At 40.9% G+C, this 18,900-nt stretch overlaps 1 non-coding gene across 1 annotated transcript; it reads left to right on the top strand.

Moving 5' to 3' along the window:
• The first annotated feature begins 17,596 nt into the window (after positions 1-17,596).
• Positions 17,597-17,679, top strand: trnal-uaa (transfer RNA leucine (anticodon UAA)). Its single transcript has one exon. It is a non-coding gene; the product is annotated as a tRNA-Leu (tRNA).
• The last annotated feature ends 1,221 nt before the right edge of the window (positions 17,680-18,900 follow it).

The raw sequence follows: 18,900 nt of genomic DNA, 5'->3' as shown, positions 1-18,900 counted from the left end.
ATCAACTTCAAAAACTAAAAAATATGATAGGAAAAAAGTCTTTGTAAAAATAAAGAAGTATATAATACTATGAATGACAAGGGGTCTTAATACTTGCATTTCAACCAGTTCACATGTTCACACACCGCTTCATACTTCAATATAGTCAAGCTGAGAAGTAAGGGTTAGGGTTATAATTATCAATAAATAATGTACTTCCCTGTGAAACAATGATGCTGGATGTTTATTTGCATATCATGATATGGTGCAGCCTTTTAATAGGTTTCTGTTTTTCTGTTAATCCTTCATGGTGTTGAATAAGTCAGCAAGCATAAGTGTAAGGCTAGTGAGTGACTGGTGTTTTCGGGGGAGACTCCCTAGAGCTGGAGAGAAATACCTTAAGGCACGGGATGAAAAATCCCAAATCTTCCAGGAAAAATGTCAGCATTATATGTATTTGCCACACAGAACAGAACAAAAAATTCCTTAGGGAATCACACGCCTACCATAGTCACTATACTACTCAGAACGCCTGGCAGCCACCAAATCAAACATAGGAAAAGGTCCGGATTTATAGCGTTAGAATGTGGTAGAGACTAATATCCATAACGTACCATCCTAGAACACACTGTGCTCTAAAATTTAAGCCCAATTAAAATCTGAATATTAAATGAGGAAAATAATTTGATTTGTTCTTCTATCCCAAGTTGTGGTCTAAAAGCAATAAGACCACCATCCATTATACCTGCTTTGGGGAAAATGCACTCCTGTAGCCACTAGGGGAGCTCTCACCTCTTCTGGGAAGTGAATACATGGTTAGTGCCAGGCGCAAATGAATATCTTTGATTTTGCATCCATGTGGTAACTTGTTGAAGTTGTCCGATAGTCAGTAATACATGGTTTAATTATTATGATTGTTTATTTATTACTTTATAACATCTAAAAGAAACTGAAATAGGAAAGCTTATTTTAATTTATGGTCCACTGGATAAACACAGACATTACAGACGGTTTTTGAGTCTAATGCTGAATGTTTTTTGCGATCATTTTTCTGCCTGCATATGCTATGATTGGTGCAGTGAAATTTGAGAATGTGTTTGTGGTCAGTATCATAGCCTCAGACAACAAACCAATGCTGTAGTGTGTCACTGTGTTTACATGTGAGAGGGGTTCCAGTTACATAATGAACTCGTTCTAATTGTTTTGACGGAGCTCGACAAACCTAAAAAATAAATGCTGGTTTTATCAAAAACTATGTCATATAGCTATATTTCAGATTTATTACAGCTAAACACATCTCAGAGCTCCTAGGAACCTCCTTCTCCCTACATTTCCCTCCTTCACACTCTTCCCTCAAATACTGTTACATTTGTCTTTTTTCCACACTCACACCCTGTCTTGATCATACTCTGACTACATGGCATCCATATGCAGGGCAAACTATTTTACAGTCTTATCTAGTATAATAGGACATGAACATTGAATTTGATAGTTATCTTTTATTTACACATTAGGACACAACGCATGAACATGAAGGGATCGTTTGCATTTGCAACCAACACCTCCGCAAACCCCCCTGCGGAATACTGGCCGTCATGTTAACATTAGCTAGCTAGTTAGCATGGATACAGAGTGCACCGGGCTAAAACTATAAAGGACGTAAGGTGTGTGATATAGTAAAACACTTACTAACTGGTAATGCACGTTAGCATTACGTTAAATGACAACTTTACCTGTTACTTACCAGAATAGCCTCCTACACGTGCGACGAATGACAGCAGGCAGAAGGCTGCGTGTTTTTCAGAAACACACCGGAGTTAAACTTACGCCGCATTATTTACCGGCACTTCTAACACCAACATTTGCAGCCGTTAACTCATATGTGGTAGTAACACTGAAATTACTTTCTCTGCGTCAAAATAAGGCAACACTGTGATTTTGATACTTTATCATTTATACTTAACTGTACCTTCCTCCCATTCCTCCGTCTCTGCTTATTGACATTTAGGAGAGTCTCAGATATAAATTAACAATTCAAAATTATCAAACAAAGACAGACACAACACTGAAAAGATGACAAAGACACAGTTTGAAAAGTAAATATGTTTTATTGCAAATCTCTTATCTTAACATAGCCTACCTTATCATATGTTAACTTAACCCATCTTATATCTTAACTTAACCTATCTTATTATATTTTAACTTAGCCTATCTTATCATATAACTTAACCTATCTTATCTTATTATATTTCAACTTAGCTTATATTAATATATTTCGTCTTAGCCTATCTTATATTTTAACTTAGCATATCTTATCCTATCGTATCTTATAGCTACATTAACACTTAAACAGTATCTCTTTCCGTTGGGTCCCGCGGGATCCCAGTCCCAATGCAGGGCTCTAACACGGGTATTCTAAGAAAAAGAAAATAAACACTTTACTTAACTTTACTTAAAGCAGTCATATAACTGCATTATACATACCCAATTAATGCCTTATAAATCATTTATAAAAGTATAAAAAACACGGCTGTAAATACTTATACAAAGGCATAACACATAGCTATGCTGATAATGCATTATGAATGCTCTGATCTATATATACACAATAAATATCTTCATAATACATTATATCGGCCATTAATCCATAATAAACAAGGCTATAATGTGTTATGCTTTTTTTGCAAGTGCATTGTGAAGGTGTCAATAATGCAGTTATATTACTGCTTTAAGTCATTTGTAAACCTGAATTCACAACCTTATATTTACTGCCTCTTGCTACTTCTTCTGAAGGGCAGGGGACAGCAGAAGAAGCACCACTTCATCTTCTTCTTCTTGTGGCTCTTCTCAGTATCATCTTCAGAAAGATCTTCGGCATTCACATGGAATGATACTTCTTCTTCACTGTAGATCTTCTCGGCAGCATCGGCATCTTCTTTTGTTTTATCTGTCTTCATCACTTCAGTCTCGTCCTCTTCCTCAGGTCCTTCTTCTGGTATAGTCAGTAGCTGTGATCTGTCTTCAGATGCCACCATACACTGAAACCTGACCAGTGTGGTAGCATCAGCATCTTCTGCCTGCTGGAATACCACATCAGCTTCTTCATTTTCCTCAGGTCCATCTTCCTGTAAAGTCTGCAGCCATATTCTGGCTACATATGCTGCCATGCACTGCCAACTGTCCACTGTGGCAGCATCAGTGTCTTCTGCTTCCTGAAGCTCCTCATCTGTTTCTTCATCTTCCTCAAGGTCTTCCTCCTGGATGGGTTCTAGCCAAGTTCTGCCTACTTGTGACACCACATATTCCACAGCATTCCCTGTACTTCTCCCTCCTTAACCTCCTCCACATTCACTCCCACCTCACATCCATTCTCCTCACCTCCATTTAGCATATCCATCATACTAATACCAGCCTCTGTCCCCTCCATCACAACCCTGGAGGCCTTCCCCTCAAATGTTCCCCACTCTGGTACCTCCACATATTCCTCACTACTCTGCCCCCTTACCTCACCCTCCCCCCGGCTTGTCCGGTCCTTCCTGACTTTCTTTTTTTTGTTAAGGTAGCAAGTTTTATAAATTTCCCAGTCTTCAGATGAAAGGCCGTAATTACTCTGAAGACTTTGAGATGAAATACTAGTGCTGGCTAGCAGTCCATCCTTTCCCACACTCTCCCCTCCCTTACCCAAATCAGTAGACCCCCCCAATCCCCCCTTAACCCCCCCAGCCTGGACAGTGGGGAGTGTCACTGGTGAGAACTCCTCCACACCTTCTCCCCAGTTGATCACTTCATCCCACAGGTTCCAGGCTTCCCAGTGTTGGGTGTTGGTCCATCGATCAGCTCTCTCAATTCGCTCTCTGGGGAATAAACGAGAGATTAACCAGCACTTAAGAGAGATAATAAAATAAATAAAGAGCTGGAAATTCTTCAACCATACAGAAAATACAATTGTTATAATTATTATAATAAATAATTACAGGGGTCACATAGAATAAAAGAAACAGCGAGCAAGATTGCAAAAAAAATCGACTGTAAAATGCACGATACTGTAAGTGCAATAGCATATTAAACAGTAATGTCACCAAATTATAACTAGAATCAAATACGAAACAACTGTGCTCCACATCAAATGAATACCCAGATGAATACTACCAAGAACTGAGTTAACACTAACCAAGCTAAGAATATTTGAAAGTGTTAATCCTGTGTAACAATGTAAATAGATGTAATGATAAACTTAGAAGCATCTAGCCTACTCCGAAAGTAATGGCCCAAATTTTTTTTAACAATTTACCTACCACCCTGTACAGTAGGGGGTCCCAACTTCCGGTCGGTGTTCCGGTACCGTCCGCGCGGAGTATTGCACCGGGCGGCAGACAACCGGGGGTAGAGGAGCCAGCCGTCCCGTTTATTAGGGGATCGCGCCGTTTTGGAAAGAAAGCTGCCCGTATTGATGTACGGAAATACGCCATTAGCCCCGCATGTCCGTATACACCGTCAATCTCCCGCCGCTCGGCGTGGGAACCCCCAAATTATACCGCCGTCTTACCCATCCGTGACACTTTTCTACGACGGAAACCGATCCGCGGACATCGAAAGGTTGGGAAGCCCTACTAAACTAGCATGTTTGAGATGAATTTACTAACCAAATAGTCTGTCATTATTTAAATATTAGCAACCACAGTAGCAATAAAAACCACTGCACTTTAAATGACGTTAAAAAATATGTAATATTAAAAAAATATGTAATGTTTTTTATTGTATTATAGACATTTACTATATGTCATTATAGTATAAAAGGCTAAATAATCGAAGTAGCACAACATCAGTTGAAGAATTCAAAGACATTTTGGAGAGCTAACAAGCTACTCACCTCTGCGCCATTTTCACTCAGAGTTTGTTGTGCTTCAAACGGTAAAGTTTGTTTACGTTGTTTCTATGGAAACTGCTCTGACTCTCCGCTTGACCGTGACATGTATGCAGTAATTTTCTGATTGCAGATTTGATCCCTATGCAGTAATTGACCACTGACCTCTTGGACCCTCTGGGCTGCCTTCACCTGCATTGAGGCAGCTGTTACATTTGCTGTCATTACATTCAGCCCAAAATATCAAAGTACAGGATTTAAGATTTGAATTAGTAACAGGACCGTGGGAAACAAAACATATATGTTATTGATCCCACGAAGAAAGTTTTCAATTTTCTCCTTCTTTCAGTTCTTAAATAACGTGTCAGTTCTTGCTCTGGTTGGTTGGGATTTACCATTTTAACATTGTAGCAGTTCCTAGGCAATACACAGACAAATTCTTTTTTTTAGGATGGAATTGTTATGTTGTAAACGATTACCTTCACGTTTCAACAAAGGTACTTGCTTTTGATATATAATTTTTTGTACATGTGTACTCTGGTCATACCCCTTGGACATTTGGATGGCATGGAAGGACAGTCACTGCTGTCACCTATACTGTCCCTGTCTGCTTTTCTCATTTAAGTGTTGATACGGCAAAAGAAGATGGACCTTTTGTAGAAATTTCCAGCCAGAGACTTGGTTCCTATATGAAGAGAATATTTTATTTTAATTCAGGCTAAGAAACTACAGAAAACCAGCTCTGCATGTGATCTCCCCTTTACTGCACAAGGAGGGCACACACATCAACAATTAGCAATGCAGCAAAATACAGATGAACAATTTCTCACAGTTTCAGAATAAATTAGATTTCTCTGTAATTCAGAGATTGTCTAAGACTAGATCATTTTCTGCACTTGAACCTAATTTCAAGATAAATGACACCTGGGTCTATTAAAAGAAGGTGATGCTGCCTGACCCACCAACCAAGGCTGGGAGGAAAGGGAGGAATACTAGTCAAAGGAAGGAAGAAAAGCAGCCCACCCTATCTCATGGTCATGGATACAAAAGTCAGGGAGTGTTACGAAGAAGACACCACACTTAAGACCATTGGTTTTATGCACTGAATTACACCAGATAGAGTTTTTGCATTCTAGCTGTGTTACGTAACATTCCTCAGCCTTCATTTGTTTCCACAGAATGCAGGACATAATTTAGGGTGCCAAACAAGACAGCGGAACTGCAGTATAGCCAATTATTTGTTTCAGTAGTTTCATAACAACTCGAACATAAAATGTTTGTTTTTCTTAGATAAAAGTCCAGTTGAAACAGACTTTATTTTTAAATGTTAGATTGGATTTAAGAGATGGAACATGTTGCTTGTGTTAATACTGCTTTGATTTTGAGGATGAAGTCTGAAGTGTAGGTGACGTGTAACAGGTTGTTATTTTACTTTTAACTTATAATTATACAAGATTCTGTTTTCCTTCTTCTGTCTAACCTGATGGGTACAATATCCTTTAAACTTTCCCATGATGCTTTTGTCCTGCATCGCCCCTCCCTCTGTCTTTTCCCCTTTATAAGGGTCCCGACCTCATTTCCTCTTCCCTTTGGTGTATTGCACACATGGGAAGAGGTGAGGATCTAGTGGCAGGGTCCCCCGAGTTAGTAAATCAATTATTATTCATCATAAGCAGGGGATAGAAAACACATAAGTATATACATTGTTTTACTTTGTGCAGAGAGAGCGAGAGGGCCAGAGCATATGAAGTTTACCCCTTTCCTTATTGTTCCCAACAGGTTCAATAAAATCCGGGAACGACAACGGCGTCTGTAATATCCCTTCCTCCTGCACCCCACACACACCTGATAACACCCCAAAACACAATGCAGTGACCGTTTACATAGGTACACTAGTGCGACTTGTAAATATGCCCTTAATTTATGCCTGAAAATGCCTCCCATATAGTGGCTGACCACAAATCATGTGAATGACCCAGAAAGAGTGAGTGTATATATATATATATATGTATGATGTGCATGTGAGAGACACCATCGGAAGTCTGGTTTCAGTTCCTCAGAGGCACTACTATGGAGGCGCTTACAGTAATAAACTTGCTGACCGCAAAAACTGGCACTATGATGGAAGTTATGCAGAAGTGCAGAGTAGATGGAATAATTTTTGTACCTCAATAAGATTGTATGCCTTTTGCCTGTGTCTCCAGCCAGTGCCGGGGGTGAAACGCGCTTGTAATTATCAGCGGGATAACATTATCGTTTTTTTTATTCTGTGGAAAATGAAAGACCGATTTACTGGCCAGATTTATTTATGAATCATAAACATGTTGTGGGCTATATAAGTAAAGTCAGGGCTCTCAAGTCTTATGCATTGACTGTGAGACACTTGCATTTCAACCAGTTCACATGTTCACACACCGCACCTTATGTTTGTCAAGCTGAGAAGTAAGGGTTAGGGTTATAATTATCAATAAATAATGTACTTCCCTGTGAAACAATGATGCTGGATGTTTATTTGCATATCATGATATGGTGCAGCCTTTTAATAGGTTTCTGTTTTTCTGTTAATCCTTCATGGTGTTGAATAAGTCAGCAAGCATAAGTGTAAGGCTAGTGAGTGACTGGTGTTTTCGGGGGAGACTCCCTAGAGCTGGAGAGAAATACCTTAAGGCACGGGATGAAAAATCCCAAATCTTCCAGGAAAAATGTCAGCATTATATGTATTTGCCACACAGAACAGAACAAAAAATTCCTTAGGGAATCACACGCCTACCATAGTCACTATACTACTCAGAACGCCTGGCAGCCACCAAATCAAACATAGGAAAAGGTCCGGATTTATAGCGTTAGAATGTGGTAGAGACTAATATCCATAACGTACCATCCTAGAACACACTGTGCTCTAAAATATAAGCCCAATTAAAATCTGAATATTAAATGAGGAAAATAATTTGATTTGTTCTTCTATCCCAAGTTGTGGTCTAAAAGCAATAAGACCACCATCCATTATACCTGCTTTGGGGAAAATGCACTCCTGTAGCCACTAGGGGAGCTCTCACCTCTTCTGGGCCCAGCTAAATAATTATGTTACGCATTCTAACAAGCTTTATTATCTGTGTCAATAAGCCCTGCTTTTACACTAACACTCCTGCTGAGAGGCTAATTTGATTACCAGTCTTGCCCTTGTCATTAGGAACACATGAGAATTTGCGCAGTGCTGTTTCACAGTGGATTCTCACTGGTTTTCCCCAAGACTGGTACGATACATTTTATTCAGTTTCATACCACAGGTATCCAGCTCTTGCAAGAGGGATCAATTGGTTTATACTAGTGCAAGGAAACTATTATTATGATGGTGGGTTATCAAACACAGTAGCTGGCTACCTCAGACATAAGACGCCCATTACGTACCTGTGTATCACCTATATGGGCTTGGAATCTGTATATAAATTGAAATAATTATTCATAGCCCAGATAGCATCATATTATTGTTTCAGCGTTGAAGTATAGTTAAATGCATTGAATTATGGTCAGTGTTAAATTATCAGCATTGAAACTGAATTGATTTTTGGTCATTTTTTCAATATTGAAAAAATAATGGTGGCGAAACCTTGATATAAAGTGACTTTTTCAACATTGAAAATAAGATGCTGAGTTAACATCAATATTATTGAAAATAAAAATGGAAAAATGAATTTATGGGGGGGCGGCATGGTGGTGCAGTGGTTAGCACTGTTGCCTCACACCTCTGGGACCCAGGTTCGAGTCTCCGCCTGGGTCACATGTGTGTGGAGTTTGCATGTTCTCCCCATGTCGTCGTGGGGTTTCCTCCGGGTACTCCGGTTTCCCCCCACAGTCCAAAAACATGCTGAGGCTAATTGGAGTTGCTAAATTGCCCATAGGTGTGCTTGTGTGAGTGAATGGTGTATGAGTGTGCCCTGCGATGGGCTGGCCCCCCATCCTGGGTTGTTCCCTGCCTCGTGCCCATTGCTTCCGGGATGGGCTCCGGACCCCCTGCGACCCAGTAGGATAAGCGGTTTGGAAAATGGATGGATGGATGTTACAGGTAAGGCGTGTGTCATGCCCGGCTCGTCCGCTCCTCGTGTGTGCCACGCCCCCTGATTACCCACATGTATTTCCCTGATCGTCTCCAGCTTTGTCTAGTTACTTTGATTAGTCCTGTGTATTAAGTCCTGGTCTCCCCGGTTTCCCTTGTCCGTCATTGATGTTTGTAGGTGTGCTATGTTTTCCAGTCCTCGTTTGCCCATTAAATCCCTGGTTTTGCCCCGACTTCACCTGTCTGCCTGCCCGCACGATCGCCGCTTCGCCCGACCGCGATCGTGACAGCGTGACTTTTATAGAAGACAGTGCTGCTGCAGGAAGAAGAATACATAAGTAAAGGGGGGATGTTGCGTTCAGTTAGTAATTGTTCTGTTTTCCATATTACTGTATGTCACAAGAGGGTGCTGTAAGGCTGTTTGATTCGACTTCAATTCCTATTCCAAGAGTCAAGAATGGATAGTTGATCCCAGGCAGCAGTTTTCCAGATTATCAACTTCAAAAACTAAAAAATATGATAGGAAAAAAGTCTTTGTAAAATTAAGAAGTATATAATACTATGAATGACAAGGGGTCTTAATACTTTTCATTTAATTTTATTAACTCAATCTTTTGCTGGCAAGTATACCTTTTAAATTATATACATAACAGTACAACTGCATTATTTGTGTTTTGTATGCACACTTCATACAAAGCAAAAGGTTACGGCGGCTACTTCATTAATAGTATTTCTTATTGATACTTTACAATTCCGTTCTATTGCCCAACTCCCAAAGGATCATACATTTTTATTAAAACATAGTAGTCTATGGAAATGTCAATACTAATCATACATTTCAGTGACATAACTAAATAGACATATGTTGACACACAGACACAGATAAAAACAATTAAACTCCCTCTATGTGAAAATGACATGTGACACACGTCCTCAATGTTAAAATCCATGAGTGTAAAAAATGACCATCGTTGCTAATGTTATATCTCAGGTCTCAGATTACTTCTTTAAGTGTCAATTAAACTGAAAAAAAATCACAGAAAAAGGCAAGCTTATTTGCCGACATTTAGTAACCGACAAGCTGATTAAGGAGGACTAAACCTGTACCTGGCTTTCCTGTCAGCTCCTTGGGGATGGCTAATCTTCAAATTTTATTACAAATACTACAACTTTATTTTGTGCCTTGCTTAAAGTAAAATATCTCCAGACTACTAAATACCGCGTTAATGGTGACATTTTTAAACTGATTCGCTTCTTTCGCCTCACTCTCCTCTATGTGACGGGTGGGCGTGGTTGATCTAGCCGGCTCCCGATTGGCGGGTATTCGGTAGCTCCTGTGTCATGTGACTGGTAGTAGTGTAGGCAGCACCGCCATAGATTTGAAACCCTGTGTGCCTCCTTGGGCGATACGCGATGTTGGCATGGTAATTGTGAAATAGAGGATTCATAGATATGACTTAGTGAACCGACTATTTTCGAAACTGCAACAACATGAGGAATGTTAAAACTAGAAAACAGGGAACCACATTTCACAGGTAAAAAAATCTGCGGTACGGTCAAATAAGATACATAACATGTTTACTTGCCTGTGACACTGACGGGATACTAGCATTAGTTTTTGTTGAGAATACTATGAGCAATACTACATAAATTTGGGGGGGGGCAGTAGTGGTGGGCTTGTTTATTTATTCTACATAATTGTAAGATATAAATGCGTTAATTAGTAAAGAAGTTATGGCTAAAAGATCTTTCCATCTACACCCTGACATGTTGCTTGTTTATGTCTAATTATCGCTCCAAGATGGTGGCGCTGCTGACTCGTTGTGGAAAAGCGAGATGAGGCATCTAGGCTTTCAAATTCATGAGCACCACCATGTACTTCGTTTAAATGGGAGGTTCACCCCAAAACTATAAAAAGATATTTTAGAGGGGCCTTAATGCTATCTATTCATCAAAGTTCTGCTGGGAGTTGTTCAGGTTTGGAAATATCAGCCGTAGAAATGTCGGGCTTCTATCGAAGTACACTACTCGTATCACTGCGCATTAGACACAAGCGCGAGCTGTGTGTGGAGTTGGGTAGAAGGAAATAGTTCGTATATTAAACTGCTCGCGACGAAGTCTGTGGATTTTCTTAACCTGTTCCTGATTTCTGGTAAGGGATATTGCTGTTGAATTTTTCAAATACGATGTTCTGGCGCTTTAAGTAGTGAAAGCAAAATTGAATCTTATTATATTGCTTATTCATTAATAAGTACCTATAACATGTATACTGCCCAATGTTTTGATTTAATAAATATTTAAAATTAATAAATATTTCAAAAATACTTCAATATTTAAAATGGTTCATGATTTTCAGGAGCGGTACAGTGGTTAGCATTTCTTTGGGTCCCAGGTTCGAGTCTCCGCATGGGTCACATGTGTGCGGAGTTTGCATGTTCTCCCCATGTCGTCATGAGGTTTCCTCTGGGTACTTTGGTTTCCCCCCACATTCCAAAGACATGCTGAGGCTAATTGGACTTGCTAAATTGCCCGTAGGAGAGCATGTGTGAGTGAATGGTGTGTGAGTGTGCCCTGCGATGGGCTGGCCCCCCATCCTGGGTTGATTGATGGATGATTTTCAGGTCACACTGCCCCCTCAGAGCCCACCAATCAGTGACTGTCTCATAGTGTGATGTAATACACAATGTCCGCACCACCCACTTTTCAGTGAGCAGTAAAAAGACACCAGCTTGTCTCAGCGGACAGCGGCTCTTATCAGATAAGGGGAAAAGGACGAGATATCAAAAGTAAAAATAAATATATCACATTTGGTTAACATCAAATGAAAACAGCCCTGCAATAATATATTGGATTCTAGGATATCACCTATCAAAAGGGTGAATCTATTCTAGCAGACCATAAAAATCCAATTATGAACAGTGAAAATGGGCATAATAGGTCCCTATAAACGACAGGTTTCTGTCCATGGTGCTGAAAACCAGGATTGGCAGAATTCACATTACAGCGATTCCCCACTATATCGCGGATTTTCCTCCGACGCCTCACAATTCTCTGCGTATCCCGTACATTGTTTGTGGTCCGATTGTTTTCGTTTTGTTCTAAGCCCTACGATGGAAGACGTTGACCATTCAGGAGAAGGTAAAACTTCTGGATGTGCTTCGGGAAGGAAAGCGTTATGCGGACGGCGTTCGCCATTATGGTTTGAATGAATCAACAGTACGCTACATGAAGAAGGATGAAAAGAATGTGTAAGAGCCATATATGTTTTTATTTTTATATATTCCATTACATATATAGAGAGAAAGTTGTGTGTGTGTATACATATTAAAAATTATTATTTTATTATTATTATTATTATTATGTTACTCATATCCTTAGCCCGACATTTAACATAGCCCGATATATGTGTTTTAATGAGTTTACATATGTTTAAAGCATGTGGGAGGGGTATTTTAAGGCTTAAACTTAAAAAAAAAATTATATGATCCTTCTGTATCGTGGATTTTCACCTATCGCTGATGGGTCTGGAACGCATCTACTGCGATAGGCGGAGGATCAAATTTACCTTCATGTGGAGTCTTGGCTTTTCACAATGTTTCATTCCTGCTTATAGCTAAGGTTTTTTTTAGCCGTCGTCACTCTAAGGTTGCCCATTAATGGTTTGGAATTGGGAATGTAAAGCTGTTTTGTTAGCATGTCTGCCTTACAATTCCTTTACTGTAAGTCAAGGCCTGCTGGAACTCAATACTGCTTCATGGCGCTTGTATTTACTCTTTATTTTTTATTACATTATGTTTGAGACTAACCCCTTTATCTACCTCTTCCTCCTGTTGAGCTCCATACAGAACTAGTGGAGAAAAGGGGTGCTTGGAGGGGAGACGATATCTCTGGATGCCCACTTAAGAAATATCTACGTTACCTTCCAATACACCTTCCAAACTTAAGTGGATTGAACATGGGTGCTGTTGAATTAATAAAAAAAATGCACTGTATTAAAATTATTTTGTTTATATAACATAAAATTGAACTATAAACATGAAATTTAAACCTGTTTATATATTGACAAAATAATAATTCAGAATTTTGAACCCTCATTGAACAAAATTAAACCTAATATGGACAAATGGAAAGCATTGAAATTATCCTTATGGGGGGAAGGTTAATGTTACTAAAATGGTTGTGGTGCCTCAAGTTAATTATCTCTCTATGATGCTTCCATTTAATATTCCGGAAAGGATATTTGAACAGTACGAGAGTATAGTAAAAGATTTTTGTTGGGAAAGAATAAACCTAGGATTAAAATTACTTCGCCCAGAGACAAGGGAGGTCTAGGATTGCCAGATGTTAGATTATATAGCATGTCATTTGAAATAGCCAAACTCTACTATCACTGGAAGAATGTGAATTCTGATGTGGACTGGATAGCTATCGAGAGCAATTTGGCTTCACTATTTCAACCTCTGCACATTCTGTCACAATGGGGGGACAATATAAGAAACACAAACCCGATAATATCTTTTTCGAGAAATATATGGATCAAAATACATAAGAAGCTTAAAGTATCACATGACATGCAGCCATATTCCTCAATTTGGCACAATCCTCAAATACAAATAGTAAAAAGTATGGAAACAATGGCAACCCAAAGGGGTGAAAACTCTCTGGGATTTATTCGTAAATGGGATGTTTATGTCATAATCAGACTTAAAGAGTAAGTATGATGTAGGAGGAGGAGGGAGTTTTTGGAAGTTTTTGCAACTGAGGCATTGAGTCACGAGTGTTAAAATGCAGAAGATGAATGGTCAAGAATACTTTCTAGAGTGGGGAAATATTTTAGGGAAGTAAAAGCTAAATTTATTCAGTATAAAATTATACACAGATAGTACTGGACACTAGTTAGACTAAATAGAACTGGACTAATTAATACTGATCAGTGTTGGAATTTTAGAAGGCAGATGGGGGTTTATTTACACATTTACACAGTGCTCTCAGGTATATCCATTTTGGGGTAGAGTTCTTGGTCTCCTGGACAAATGGCTAGGCTTTACTTTACCCCGCAAACCCGACTCTCTCTGCTAGGAGATAGAGTGGAATTGCCAAAGGTGAATAATAAACAGTTTAAGGCTGTGATGGTGGGACTCAACTGCCATGAGGGTAATATTAAGGCATTTGAAATCCTCAACAATCCCCAATATAAAGGAATGGACCAATGAGATGATTAAGGCAGCTTCATATGAAAAAATGTTGGACAGACTAAATGGGAAACGAGGTATAATGAAAATGTGGGAATGTTTCTAGGGCCATGTTTTTGAAGGATAAATGGCTGGGAGGTTGAACTAGTGATTGGTCATATTGTTTTATAAATGTGAATGGCTGAAGTGTATTATATGAGAGTGCTGTAACTTTTTGGTTTGAAAAATAAGAAAAATTTGAATTACAAAATAAAATGTTCTTAGAAAGTAATTTCATGTAAGAGAGAGATGCAATACCGCTTTCGTCAAAATGACAGGTCGGGTCAAAGGTCACGTTCAAAAGTTCAGTGGGCGGAGCTTATGTTGTAGTGGGTTGAGCTTGGTTGTGTAACTGACGCAATAGCATGTGGATTTAATTATTTATTTAAATATTTTTTTTTGTCTTCTTCCCCGGGGGTTGGTTGTGTAACTGCTGCAATGGTATTTGTATTTAATTATTTATTTATTATTTTAAATGATTGTGGCTTAGGGGGCATGGGTTGGTTGTGTTAGTGATGCAATGGTATTTGGATTTAATTATTTATTATTTTAAATGCTTATTTTAAATGTTTATTATTTTAAAATGATATTGAGGAGAGTGCTTATGAGTGTGTATTATTTTAAAAATGATATTGATGAGAGTGCTTATGAGCGTGTGTTATTTGAATAAGTTATTATTATTATTATTTTGTGGGGCGCGGGCGGGAGTGAGCGTGGCTGGGTTACCTGATGGAGCGCGAGCGTACGGTGTGCGGTAGCGTGGTAAGGTCCCCGGGCTTCGGAGAATCAGCAAAGGACTTATTCACATACTGGTGCGGTAGCGCGGAAAGGTCCGCACGGCTTTGGATAATCCTCGGAGAGAGCGATGCGGGAGAGCTGAGAGGCGTGCTGCTGCGCGAGTCTGAGAGAAACTGTGAGAGACTGTGGGATAAAATGGTAAAGTTGGAGCAAAGAATGAGAGGAGGAGGTGCAGGGTCTATCGTCCAATAAAAACGCTCGGCGCTAGTTTTGACCGTGTGTTTTTTCCTCACGCGAGCGTTTGTATCACATCGGCGTATGGCGCCAATTTGTAAAGGTCATAAGTCGAGACATACATCGAGTCTGTCAATTTGTCCGCCAGTAAATTCTGCAGGGCCGTGCCACCTGGCCATCGAGGCGCCCCCCTACCCGGCCACGCGGGCCATACATCGAGTCTGACACTTTTGCCCTCCAGTAAATTCTGTTTAAAGTTTTGTTTTCACATACGTCCCAAATTACAGATAATTTTCTTACACAGGCACGAGTAGCATCATCAAGGCCGTACCACCTGGTCATACATCAAGTCTGACAATTTGCCCGCCAGTAAATTCTGTTTATAGTTTTGTTTGTCATACATGACCGTGCAGATATGGGGTGACAGAGACAATTAAATTGTATTACGTCGAGCGGGGGGCCTTTTCCTCCTCCTAGAGGCATCATCTTCATCCGTACCACGCCCCCACGAGCAGGCCGTGTAGAATATAGGGAGCTTCGCGCTGCAGGGCCAACTCTATCTTTTCAAAAAATACAGACATGTCTGGGACTTCCGAAATGAAAGATTCAACCTCACCTTCTAAGACTCAACAGGAGCAGGAGGCCATTATGCAGCCTCCGGGGGCTCCCAGGAAGATTCATACGGCACGTAGACGGGTACCTATGATGCGACCGTCGGAAGACCCGAGGGCTATCTGGGAGCTGCCCAACGGGAATAAACTGGTCTGCCTCTTTGACAACGTTGCGGAGGAACTGCGCGTCTTTCAGGTCACCGGAGACGGCCCAGACCCCCCGAAAGACGACCCGTATCTGGTGACTTTTTCCGAAACGGAATGGGGAAACTTGAAGACTGTCGTTACCCCGATGATGGAGGAGAGCACCGACCCCGACCTTGAGGTCGAGACTGGAAGAATGGAGATGCACTATAGAGATGCTCGTAAACAGCGTACCACCATTATGAAGTGGGACGTGACCGGGGAGCTGGACAAGAGAATGGTGAATATATGGCAGTGGCCTAAATGCGACTGTTTTGGCCTGAGAATACCGTTAGTGATTTGGATGCAGATGATTCAAGAAAAGTCTGGTTACTACCAAGCGATGTTTAAGGAGAGTCGGGGAGATGACAAAACCTACGCCGTAAGGACCCCCCTCACCCCCTCACCCACCGTCGCTATATAAAGTGGACTCTGTTACAACCCCTTTTCACAAACATCATGGCAGCAGCAGCAGCAGCAGCAAATTATAGCGACGGTGAAAGCGGGGACAATGAGGCTCCAGCAGCAACCCTGACCTCTGATCCCGGGGAGCTCCTTCCAACCCCCCCATCATCACCGGCCTCTGATCCTGGAGAGGACCCTCCGACGCCTGAGATCTGCACGCTTCTCTCCAGACCGGCTCTCTGCCGTGGGATGTTGGCTTGTATTAAGGCTATGATAGTGGGCCTTTTAACCTCAGTCATCAGGAAGCATCAAGAGAGAAACTGCTACGGTTGTGAAGTGGATCACCCCAGTCAGAGACAACACCCTTGTCTGTTTCCTCCAGGCAGAAATTACTTTTACATACACTTTGACTCTGTGTTGCGTGACCTCTGGACCGATCGGCTGACACCCGCCTTGACCCACGTTCTATCGACCCTGGGCATCCGAGCGGCCGCCGGCAGGTTGGAGGGGGCCGTGGAAGCTATCCTGTACGATCTGCGTGAGGCCCGCAACGGCATGGTGGAAATCACTCGACTGGAACAAGATCTGTTTGAACAGAACCCAGCGTTTAAGCAGATCCTGGAAGAAGAATTTCTGACTCGTTGGGAGGCCCGAGACTAAAACAAAAAGCATCTTGTGATGGGGAACGGTATCAGCAGACCCTTACGGCGGTTTATGTTAAATGTTTTTTTAGAAAAAGTTAGTCCACTATTGTTGCGTGCTATTGATAAAAGTGATTGTCGGGATGATTATGCTTGTTGCTGCTTTCATAGAGTGTTATTTGAGATTTCTCAAGTCGGAGAAAATTATCAGCGGGGGATGGATTTACTTACTCAACTGATGTCAGAGGGTGAAAGACATTCCCCCGAAAGTCTCATACGCGCTTGTCTATCTTGTATTCCTGACAATGAATTTGACTGTAATCACATTTTTGTATTTTACGCTTTAATAGTAGATGTAGTCACCTCTAAATTTCATGATAAGCAGCCTATCGATGTTAATCAGATGCTTTCTACTCTACATACATGTATCGTTGAAAAAGCCACTATATCCACTTTACTGCATGTGACATCGCTAATCTACCTCAACAACTGTCACGGCTGTAACTAAATGTATACCTGCATTTTGAAAATGTAACCTTCACAAATTGTATACCAGCTTTTTTAAAATATATCTTTCACTAATTGCAAAAATAAAAAAAAATTAAAACTTGAATACCGTTGTAATAGTCTTTGTAAAATAACGGGTAAAAATGCTGAGCAGGTTGGCCGAGTGGTTAAGGCGTTGGACTTAAGATCCAATGGACGTATGTCCGCGTGGGTTCGATCCCCACCCCAGCTAAACTCTTTTGTAAAATAATAATAATTAAAAAACAAACTACACAATATGGGTTAAATGTAGAAAAAACACACAAAATTTCACTGATGTTCACTCAGTCTCTTAACAACCCCCATCCACAGTCAGCTATAAAACGCCGCACCCCGCTCTCCCCCCACTCAGTGTGTGAAAAGCATGTCTGTTGCCAAGACTACAGCTCGCGTCTTGAGCAGTTCGTACTATGACCCCAGCCAACCGGGGTCATACGGAGGTGTCTCCAGACTGCAGAGAGCCGTGCAGCAAGATACGGGGAAAAAAGTGGCTGCTGATGACATCAGAGACTGGCTGTCTATGCAAGACAGTTATACTTTACATAAACCGGTTAAAAAGAATTTCCCCAGGAACAGAGTGTTTGTTCCGAGAGCCATGTATCAGTGGCAGGCCGATTTATGCGACATGCAAGGGCTGGCCAAATACAACGAGGGGTTAAAATACCTCCTTACGGTGATTGATGTTTTTTCTAAAAAAGCCTACGCGCGTGCTATAAGAAACAAGACTGGGGAAGCTGTAAAGGAGGCCTTTGATTCTATTTTAACCGAGGGGGGCGTCCCCCTCAAGCTACAGACGGATGCCGGTAAGGAGTTTTTAAATGGGACTTTTCAGAAACTTTTAAAAACTCATAAAATCACCCATTTCACTACGGCTAGTGAACTTAAAGCTTCCATCGTAGAGAGATTTAATCGAACGTTAAAAGAGAGGATGTACAGGTACTTTACGGCTAAAAACACCCGGCGATATGTGGACGTGTTGGACGATCTAATAAAATGGACGCTATTAAAATGAAACCTGCCGAGGTCAGGCCCGATAATGCTCATCTAGTATTTGATAATCTATACGGTCCCCTGAAGAAAAAAAGCACACGGCCACGTTTTAAGTTTAACATAGGGGACACTGTGAGAGTCTCCAAGCACAGTCAGATATTTGACAAAAAGTACGAGCAGACATTTACGGACGAGTACTTTGTCATATGCGAACGTGTACCCAGATCCCCACCGGTATATAAATTGAGGGACGTGAGCGGTGAAATACTCGAGGGAACATTTTATGAAGCGGAGCTGCAGAAAGTCAAAATATCTCCGAGACGCGCGTTCAAGGTCGAGAAGGTTATAGGCTCAAAGACCGACAGAAAGGGGAAAAAGTGGATTTTAGTACATTGGCAGGGTTGGCCCTCGAGGTTCGATTCGT

This window comes from Brienomyrus brachyistius, unplaced genomic scaffold (genome assembly GCF_023856365.1).
Source record: "Brienomyrus brachyistius isolate T26 unplaced genomic scaffold, BBRACH_0.4 scaffold131, whole genome shotgun sequence".
In the NCBI taxonomy this organism is placed as follows: Eukaryota; Metazoa; Chordata; class Actinopteri; order Osteoglossiformes; family Mormyridae; genus Brienomyrus; species Brienomyrus brachyistius.
The sequence above is the reverse complement of the archived record's forward strand: the minus strand, read 5'-3'. Positions and strand labels throughout refer to the sequence as shown.